This window comes from Equus quagga, chromosome 17, assembly GCF_021613505.1.
Source record: "Equus quagga isolate Etosha38 chromosome 17, UCLA_HA_Equagga_1.0, whole genome shotgun sequence".
NCBI lineage: Eukaryota > Metazoa > Chordata > Mammalia > Perissodactyla > Equidae > Equus > Equus quagga.
This window is the reverse complement of record NC_060283.1, coordinates 51648489-51658879: the sequence shown is the minus strand read 5'-3', so window position 1 is coordinate 51658879 and position 10391 is coordinate 51648489.

Genomic DNA, 10391 nt, shown 5'->3' with positions numbered 1-10391 from the left:
TAACCACTCGGCCACGGGGCCAGCCCCCAGCTGGCACTTTTTAAGTCTCTCTTGATGGTCTTGATTCTACTTAAAACATTGTGATTTCTTTATTAAAGAAGTGGAATCTATTCATTGTGGGGAAAAAATCAAAATTCAATTAAATAGAAAAGCTTTTTCTCAAATCCTCCTTAATTTCTTTCCCCTCTTGTAAGATTTGCATACGTTCCAGATTTTTTCTATGCACTTATTAATGCTTTGTTTTTATAAAAATGGAATCATACATATTTTGTAATCCTTTTTCCCCTCGATTTTATCAATAACATCTAATCTGAGTCACCATTTTAAATGGCTATGTAGGGTATCATCTTATGGATATTCCATAATCTATTCAACAAATCCCTATCACTGAATATTTACCATGTTTCCAATTTTGGGGGTATGATAACAACATTGTCATCAGCTCCCCATCTTGCAAACACAACTGTGTGAATTTGGCTGGTCATTTCTTTAGGATATATTCCTAGACGTGAAATTACCATATAATATTTTATTAATTTTTGATACATGTGTCAAATTGCCTTCCAGCAGGGTTGAACCAAATTCCATCTCCACCAAGTCACAAGTACCTGTCCCCCTACGTTCTCGCTATTATGAGTATTGTCATTCTTCTCCTTATTTCTTAACAAAACCCAAGTTTACTCAATAACTGCTTCCCTCCACTTTGCTAAGAACATTGTGAGAATTCCTTTTCTTTTGTTTCATTGTGAGACCTGATCAACCTTAATCATAGGCCGTTAATAGAAAAAAGAGAGTAGGAAGGAGACAAGAGGAGTCCATCCCTGTCAAAGAACAAGAATTAGAAGGAACGTGAAAAGCAAGAAATCCCCCCAACGGGAGGAGAGGAGGCATTGGAAGGTGACTTTGGTTCTGACAATTTGCCAGTTGGTGTCTGGAATCGAGAACTCTCAGCGCCATCCACCGTGGCAGGAAGCCATGTGCCACTGGTTGGTCTTGTAGCCCAATTCAAGGGATGTGTGTGCTCAACTTGCAGACTGCATACACTTGAGCACAGTCGTATTTGCTTGGTCTACCCAAGAAAAATGTTGGAGATACTCAAAGGAGAACTGAGCTGTGTCCTTACCTAATATGGGCCGCCAGCCCTTCCACTGATTAGCAACTGTGTTAACAACACTCCCAGAACTCCCAACCCCCAAATACTAAACAGTTGTTGGGCCCCAGGTGAAAGAAATGACAACATTTTTTGAAGGGCTTCTCCTATGCTCGTAATTTTCTTTCTTTTGCATTTCCCATGCATAATCTCTTTTAATTCTCACAACAAACTTTTGAGGGAGTTTTCACTATTTTTCCCACTGAACAGATGAATAAGCTGAAGCTCAGAGCACCGTGACAAAGGCAGAACTTGAACCCAGGTCCTCTAATTCCTACCTCATGCCCTTTACGCTATCATCGCCTGGCAGGGTCTGTAGTAACACGACTCGCTTCCAGGACTGTTGGAGCGAAGTTCAAACAAGAGTCCAAAGGTGGGAAAACTTCTTGTGGCACCAGATGAGAAAGAAAACAGTAGTGTGGTGACAACACTCAAAGTCCCTTTCAAGTTCTGGGCACAAGAGAAGGGTATCTCCCTTCATAGGAGAATAGATCAGATGCTCAAAGGACTTCTGAGAGATGCTGAAAATCAATCCCTTTTAGACAAGTTAAGTCGGAATGAATAACACCCAATCTGCTTCTCCCTGGAAAAGCTCATAGCAGGCCCATATGGCTCAGGAGGAGCGGCTTAGAAATCGTAAAGATCATGTAGGAACACAGGATGCTCACACAAGACACCCATCATTTGGTCTCTTCCTTTCCAGAGCAGCTGCCCTCCAGGAGGCGGTGAGAAGGTCACGGCCACCAGATGTTGCTGAGGGTAAGGAAACTGGTGCCTGAGCTTTGCCAGAAGCCCAGCCCTGACCCTGCCGCACCCATGGGGCCCCCTGACCATCCCTGGGGCTCACATCCAGAGCAGCTTCTCCGCTACTTTCGACCAGGCTCAGGGCTCAGGGGGCGCGACAGAGAGACGCAGATCATCTGGTGGGAAGTGTTTGTCGAGGTTGAGCTGAGTCTGGTATGCTGGTTTGAGGGCTGCTGTCTGAAACATCAAAGCAATGAACAAATTAAACAAATAAGCCATTTTAAGATGTTTTCCGAGGTGGGTGAGCTCTCATAAGCAAAAGCTGGTAGAATTTTCTCATCCCGACTTCCTCTCCTTTTGCCCTGCTCTCTGCATACTTGGCTGGCTCCTCTGCTGTCAGCCTCTTTCAGCCTAAATTAAACTTTCTAGATGGAGCTTCAAAGCGCTCCAGCTCCTGCCTCCCCCTTCTTCTTGAACTTCTTTGAAAGGACCATAAAACACCACCTCCACTCCCACAAAGATGAATGCACACGGTTCCATTCTCCAGCCTTCCAGTCCTTTCTCAGACCATCCCACATAGAGCAGAAGTCCAGCTTCCGCTACCTGAAGTGCTGGAATCAGCCCGAACCCCCAACTCTGGGGAACCTTCTCAGATACTCCTGTATCCCACACACCCACACCAGCTGCCCTTACAACCACGCACTCGAGCTCGCATTCCAGGACAGGCGCTGACCGCAAATGCCCCGGAGCCACATCTGCTCATCTACAGGCTCACACATCACATTGCAGGAGCTCAATTACTTTGCGACTCAAATCCAGCTCAGAAATCTTCTCTGCATTCAGTAGATGCTCTCTTCCTCACTCATCAAACTGCTTCCTTCCAGCAGATTCTGAGACCCTCTATGTTCTAAGAACTCAGAGATCCTCCTTAGCTCTCCGGAACAATAGGTAGGTTAACTATCGTTACCCGCATCTTACAGGAGAACAAATTGGGGTTCAGAAAGGTTGAGTGATTTGCCCAGATTAGCACAGCTGGCTGGAGCCTGCCCGCTGAGATTCCAGCTCAGATCTGTCAAAAGCGCATCTCGTCCTCTAGGAACTACAGCCTACAGCCCAAGGGACAGGCCCAAGATCATACCATTGTTCAATGCGGTTAGAAAAATACAAACAAGAGGAAGATGGAGGCTCGAGGAAGGGAGTGGCAGGACGAGCTAAGCAAGTAGCCTTGTTGTCAAGGTAAATAGTTGGAGTTTTATATTATGGGCAGTTAGCCACAGCACTTTTTAAGCAGAAAAGCAAAACTAGGCAGAGGAGGGGAAATTTAAGGAGAAAGTAATCTCTAAAAATCATTATGTCCAGGCCTCTAGGAAAGACCTTCCTTAAGCCACCCAGACCAGGCGGAATGGCTTCTGGGAATCTCAGTTGCTCCATGCCCGTGTGGAATGAAACCCCATGCAAACCCAGGCGGCCCGAGCCCGAGCCACGCCCCCCCCCCCAAGCTGTCCAGTCTCCAGCCGCCCCAGGACGCTGGGCTGCAGCAGCGGTGTGGTGGGCAGCCCCGGCACAAAGCACCCAGCTGAGCACTTCCACTTGGCTCTCAGCCCAGACGCAGGGCCTGGCTGTGGTTCTGGGGGAAGGCCAGGCGCCCTTATACCAGGCCACACCAGTGTGGGATGAAGCCCTCAGAACCTCCAGCCCAAACCCGCAGCAGGACCGAAATCTGGGCACGAGCACCCTGGGCGGTTCCTGGCCAAGGCAGGGCTGGGCCTCGGGCACAAGTTCGCCCAGAACTCCCAGGAGCTCAAGTACCCACAGGTCAAGACCCTTATGGCTGGGAAGCCAGCTCCCCTGGTCCCACTGGCCAGGCCGGCGCTCCCTTCCTGGGGGGGCCTTGTTGTGGCCGACAGGACTCTCTGACCAAGAGTCAGAAGACCTGGGCTCTTATCCCGCCAGTCACCAACCAGCTGTGGAACCTTGAACCAGGCCCTGGCCTTTGCCAGCTCGGCTCCCCCATGTCAGGGATACCAGCCCTCCCTACCCTGCAGGGCTGGTGAAGCAGCAGGTGAGAATATGGACGTACACTCATAACCTACTTCAGGCCTTTTACATTCCCCGCTTGGCAGGATACTGAGAGAGAGAGAGAATATCGTAGATTTCTGGGAACGATGTGGATAGAAGATATTCTTCCTCAGACACCTCACAAACACATTCCTACTTATAAGATGGCATGTCCTAATTTCTGGTCCAGAGAACAGGAAAAATAATCCAATCCCGAACAGACACAGCCTAGAGGAGTGAATAGGGAGGCTTGCTTTGCAATCCTAACTCTACCTCTGGTGTTCTGTGTGACCTTGCACTAATTATTCAACCTCTCTGGGGCTCAAGTTCTTCATCTGTAAAATGGGAATATTGACAGTAACACCCGGTTGACTTGGCCCCCAAGGACGGTGGTTGGTGACTTTATAAAGGAATTCTGACTGTCGGGCTCTCTCTGAGCTGCTCTTGTCCTCCCGTTGCTCCGGGACCACACGGCCCAAGTGCATCTCATAGGTCTGACACTGGGTGTGCCTGGGAGAGTTCACCTCTGCCTTTGCCCAATGTCCACCTCTTGGAAAAGAGCTGATCTCCCGAGACAGCCATAGAGATGCTTGTGCTGGGCTGTAAGGGCTGCTGGAGAGACTGAGCAGAAAGAGCGAGAGCCCTGGAGGAGCACGCTGCCCACCCCCCACCACTCCCCCCAATCTCAGATCGGACCCCCCCCCCCCCCGCACCAGCATCTGACAGCGAGCTTCCAAGTGCCGGGCTCCAGTGGGCACGGCTGCTAACTGTCATCCGTGTACACTGACACATGGTCCACATCGCTTGTCAGCATGAGGAATGACCCCGTGTGGTTCATCTGACTCCCAAGCCCTGGGAGACAAAGGCTGCGTCACCACATGGAAACAGCCAGTTGAAATGTCAAGAGTTTGGACAGACTCATAATTCAAATTCCCATAGCGCCTCCACCCCACTGCCCTTCGAGGTTTTACTCTTCAGTTCCATCAGCTGACTTGTAATTGGGGACACAGCCCAAACATGGGACCACGGAAGGTCAAGGTGCCAAGCCACCTTAGAGACCTCATTTTCCTGATGGAGAGAGCAAATCCCAGAAAGGAAGTGACCAGCCCAAGATTACATGGTTGAGCAGAGAGCAGCCCAAGAGTCCGGGAGGGAGGAGAGGCATCCTCTCACTTCTCAATTTGGAGAAACGGAACCACGCAGACGGGGAGGGTCCTTCCGGAGTTGGGGTGGTGTTGGTTGAATTTCGGGGGCACCACAGAGCGGTGGAACGAACATCAGACCCAGGGTTAGAAGACCAGGGTCCCTGATGTGTCTGCCTCTCCCCAGCCTCAGCTGTCACTTACTACCCTGTGCTGTCACTCACCTCTCCTTGGGGCTCAGCAATCTTTCATAAAATGGCGCACCCTACCCTTTCTCAGAGCTGTTGAAAGGAGTGGATGAGGACGTGTCTGCAGAACTGTAAGGCTCTGCCTGTGTACAACCGACTTCTGCCCATCTACACAGCCACCGTTAGGATTTGGGTCGGGTGTAGGGACCAGGAAATAGGCAGAAGGTAGGCATGCTCTCTGAGCAGACCTAAAGCTGGGGGGCTTCTCTCAGCAAAGGGGACCAGAGCACCAGGCTAAATCCACGTCATTCAAGCCGGGCTCAGGCTGCGTGTGTCCAAGCAGCTTGGGTTTGAAAAGCTTAGGAGCGCGGTGGGGCGGAAAGGAAGTTGACGAGGCAGTGGAGTCCCGCCTGCAGTACCACACTGCCCCCTGCAGGGCGCCGGGGAGAAGGCACCTGGGCTGGGGAGGTCGGGAGGATTCGATTCAGACCGCCCGCCCGCCGGGGGTCGGGGATCCATTCCCCGGCCTGCGCAGCGCAGTCCTGTCCAGGTTGAAGCCCCGGCCCTCGCCCCAGCAATCTGTTCTGCCTGGCCCGGATTTTCTCGGGTCCTGATGCTCCCCGCCCTCCCACCTGCCCTTAGCGTTTCTCACTTTGAAGCCAGGGAAGGTTCTGGGAAACAGAGCAGCCTCTGGCTCCTGCGCGACTCGCTGTCTCCTCTCTGCACCAGAATACAGTGAGTTCTCCATACTCTGGACGTATGCCAGGTCTTGGGGAAAGCCCCCTGAGCTGAGGGAGTCGTGACCTCCCTGCATCCAGCGGCGAGCCGGAGCCCTGCAGATTTCAGGGGCGAACCAGAAATTCATGACTCACATCAGACACAGACCCCGCAACTGGTCTGGGATTTGGAGGGAGACATGGGTACCCAGCACCTGCACCGTGAGCGTGCCCTCTATGGCCCCTGCTGGGCCAGACCTTCCCCCCCCCCCACCCCTACCCCCTTCTCCATCTTTTCCCCGCCTGTGCGGTTCAGAGCAGGGCACCCTGCAGCTGGTGACCAACCCCCAGGCGTGGGCTCGGGCCACGCTCCCCGTGTGCCCTTGTGTGGACCGGGCAGCCGCTGCAGCCGGCCCAGCCATGTGACGTGAATGATTCACACACGCAGACGCCCAAACCAGCTTCTCCATTCTTCCTCTCCCAGGCCATCACAAAAGGCACAGTCTCGGCTGCTCGGGCTGGAAACCCTTCGGCACAGAGCTGCATTGTTCCCAGGGTCAGGAGGGGCTGGAGGCTGAAGGGAATTAGGAAGACTGGGGCCGCGCGGGGTGGTTTTCCAGGCAGCATATGCCCCTGGTGCGGCCAAGCCCACTTCCTGCCTTGGCTCCAGCCTGGGAGCTCGGGTTTACCTCTCCCTCCTTTAGAACTGACTTCGGGTTGCGTTGTTGGCTTCTTTTCTTTTCCACTCTCTGCACGTGTGCATTTTTTTTTTAAATATGCACGTGCTGGTTTTTTCCCTCTGCAACACACATCGTCCTTTACAGACCATAATATGAATTTGGAGCCCAGCAACCCTTGTCTTTGGGGGCAGCTTCGTCCTTTCTCTTCTGCTCTCTACCCTCAACCAGAGCCCAGGTGGGAGGATGGGACTGAAGGGTGTAATTATGGGTGACAGGGACAGAGAGGAACCTGGTCGGCATTCAGGGGGTGACAGCGGGGGAAGGGGACGTGGTCAAGATTGGAGCTATCAGGGATTTGGGGAATTATTCCAGTTCTTCTGATTCTCAAATTATGAAAATCTTCTACTCCAGGTTGTTGGAAATAAGTTCCTAGTAAATAAACTGTTGGAATTGGAAGCATTTGGGAGGCCAGGGGGTCCTGTTCTGATCCCATGAGAGGTAATCCTTCGTCCAGAGCAAGCCCATGGCAGGCAAGTCCATCTGTCCCGCTGCTGGGCGCCTCCGACTCGTTAGAAAGTTCTTCTGAGTAATATCGAGTCAAAATCTGCCTCATGTGGCAGACCGTAAAGACGGCCGCCATTCTCCACTCCTGCTTGTTTCCATAAGGGGTAATCTTTAAAGGGAGACGTCCCTTTAAATATCATCCAAATAGCCAGTTCTCATTGCCTCTGAGCACAAGAATGGCTCTTGGGGAGGTCATGCATGCTAGCCTCTGCCTGAGGGGCAGACCACACCCCAAGGCGTCCTTTGCCACTTCTTTCCCACCCAGAGCCAGCCCCAGGAGCTGCAGAAGAAGCTCTTCACAGCTGGTGTGAGCATCCCTCGGCAGCCTCCTGCTCACTCACCAGGGACGTGGAGAGCCCGGGCCCTCAAATATCCTGGTCCTTCCAGCACATCTCATTGTCACTTAAGAGAAATTGAGAGATGGAGCTGAGGAGGGTGCTAAAAGTACAATGAAAATACTCAAATTCAATTAGGTTTCCTGAAGCCACTTCTGACCCAAATCTAAACTGCCAAAAAGCCTCCAAAACAAATGTCCTTGGCAGGTTTCCGGTGCAGCCCTGGCTCCTGGGCCACAGCAGTGGGGTGGGGGGGGGGGGGGGTGGTCAGACGCTGCTGGCTTCCAGAATCGGCCACGTGGAGCGAACAGCAAATGCGCTGCACTTGGTCTTGGGGTCTGATGGGGAAGGTCACCATCCCTACCACAGGAGACGGATGGGGCCAATCGCAGCCCCTGTTCTTAACCAGACACGGAGGGAAGTGGTGTTGTGGGAAATGGCCGCCATCTGTGGATTTTCTGGCTGAAAACTTTGCTGCAAAGTTTGCCAGTTTCCAACGAGCCCTTGCAGCCCGGCTTCCTGTTTTCCATTTGCGCTCCCCACGTGTCACAGCACAATTATTCTGGGACACGTTCTCAAAATGGACGTGGTCTCCAATTTTCCTTCCCTAATAACAGTGCGGGATATAGGGGTGAGGAAGGCAGAGAGAGAGAGAGAAACCCCAAACCTCAGAAAAGGATGAAAACACTTCTAAACTCTGTTTCAAAAATGAGAAAATCAAATTCGCCAAATCACAGTACACAACCCTCTTAGCTGGGCAGGCTACGGGAGAGGAGACACTTTGGGGAAATGAGGAGCATGAGGACTTTCATGGCATCAAGAATATTTTGAAATTTCCTCCCCCAGGAACCTGAAAACCATCAGCGTGGCACCAGTGGCAACAGGGTCAAGTGGCTGGTGGCAGGCTCCTGGAAAGATGCTGTCCACCAGCAATTATTTTTCAACCACCTGAATGATACTGGCCACGGCTCAAAGTAGAACAAAGAAAGGGCCACTCTCTTCCAACTCTTTTCTGTCTTCCACCAGACAAACACATCGGTCCTAGACCCCAAACCCATTTTATTCGTGGCCATGACTGAAGTTCGAAGTCTAGAGATGAGTAATTTAAAGGTCTTCTGAGCTGTCTTGCTTTGGATTTGGGTTTAAAAAATTAGGATCCGTCTGTGTGTCTGTGGGTGGGTGTGTGTGGGTGTGCCTGTGTGTATGAGCCTGAGTTTATCCTTGCTTTGATCCATGTGCATATGGACATACATTTGTGTTTGTGAGAGTGCCTGCCAGTGTGTGAGTGTACGTTTACATAAATAAATACACCCGTAACACGTAAACTTGGAACAAATGCCTGTTTGCTCCCGGGAGTGCACACCCTTGTTCGCCAGCATGTGCATGAAGTTGCACGTGTGTGTGTGTGCATACAAGTGTGTGCACGCTCCACACGTATTTCTCCCCAGCATGTCTGCAGGTCTGTGTTGGAGGTGAGGTTGCATGCATTGCATGCATGCCGGCCTGTGAGAAGGTGTGCCTGCGTGCGTGAATGTGTCCTTTGCACAAGCAGGGCCCCTTGCCGGCCTCATCTCCTCTTTCCTTCCCATGAGCCACAGTGGCCTTTGTTCGCCTTCCTTTGGGATCTGCCAGCTAATGGCAGGGGTCCCTCTCCCAGGAAACAACACTCCTCCCGCTCATTTGTGTCTCATCAGAGGGCTCCAGGCTCCAGCCCGTAAATGGCAGCCCACGACTGCAACGGACAACGTTCTTAATTGCCCATGCTGTTTGTGGGCACAGGCAAATGGGACGGTGGCTATTAGGCTGCGCGGCTGAACAGGGCTGCATTTTGCACCGTGTGAATTTAGTGTTCCTGGGAGCTGAGAGGCCAGAGCGGGTTAGAGCCACCGAGAGGCTGTCATTATGGCCTGGCATGGGCCTGCCATTAGCTTCTTGAGGCCCCGAGGCGACTTCACCACACTGCAGAATTGCAACACCCCTAGGCTTTCCAAACCAGGGCACCCCTGTACACATGCTTTCTCTTTCTCTCTGTCTCTCTGCCCTCTTCTTTTTCTTTCTCTCTCTCGTTCTTTCTCCTGATGTCTTTCTGTCTCTACCTCTCTTTCCCTCTCTCTCTCCTGCTTCCTCCCTTCTCTCTTCTCCCTTTCTCTCCTCTCTCTTTGCCTCTCCTCTAGCTTGGAGCTCACAGCAGCAGTCTTAAAGCTGGGCAATGAGAGGAGCATCAGCCCCCACCCAGCTGCCTCTTCTCTTTCTCCTGCCTGCCCCACCCCAGCCTCTCTCTGCAGCCCCCACCCAGCACATTCCTTCAGAGCTCTGGATCCCCAGGGGAGGTTGTTATTTACACTAATCTCCAAGGCTTTGGGGAGGTCGGTGGGGGGGGGGGGGGGGGGGGGGGGACCAGCAAAGGGCTGTCTTGTTTCCTTATTCCCCTCTGCTCACGCCCTCCCAGGCGCCCATGACAGCAGTGCTCAGCCCCTCATTTCATGCCTTCACGGCTTCAGCTCACATGGGGAAAGTGAAGATCCGGAGAGACCCAGAAAGTCAGAGGAAAGGCTGTGGGCACCCGAACTCTTGGCTCCCAGGTCCGCAGCTTGAGGCACAAACTGTTCCTCCCTCGGCACAGATTGGAAGGGCATAGGTTTGAATCCTCCAGTTGTGGCGTCTGAAGGATTTGGAGCAAAGACAGCAGACTGTGGATTGCCTCCTGAGAACTGGGCGGAGCAGGTCAGGGAAGAGCTGTAGGCGCGGTTTCGTAAATGGCTCTAAGTACCCTCATTCAGATGGTTCTTCAGAACATGTTGCTTGGCTCAATAA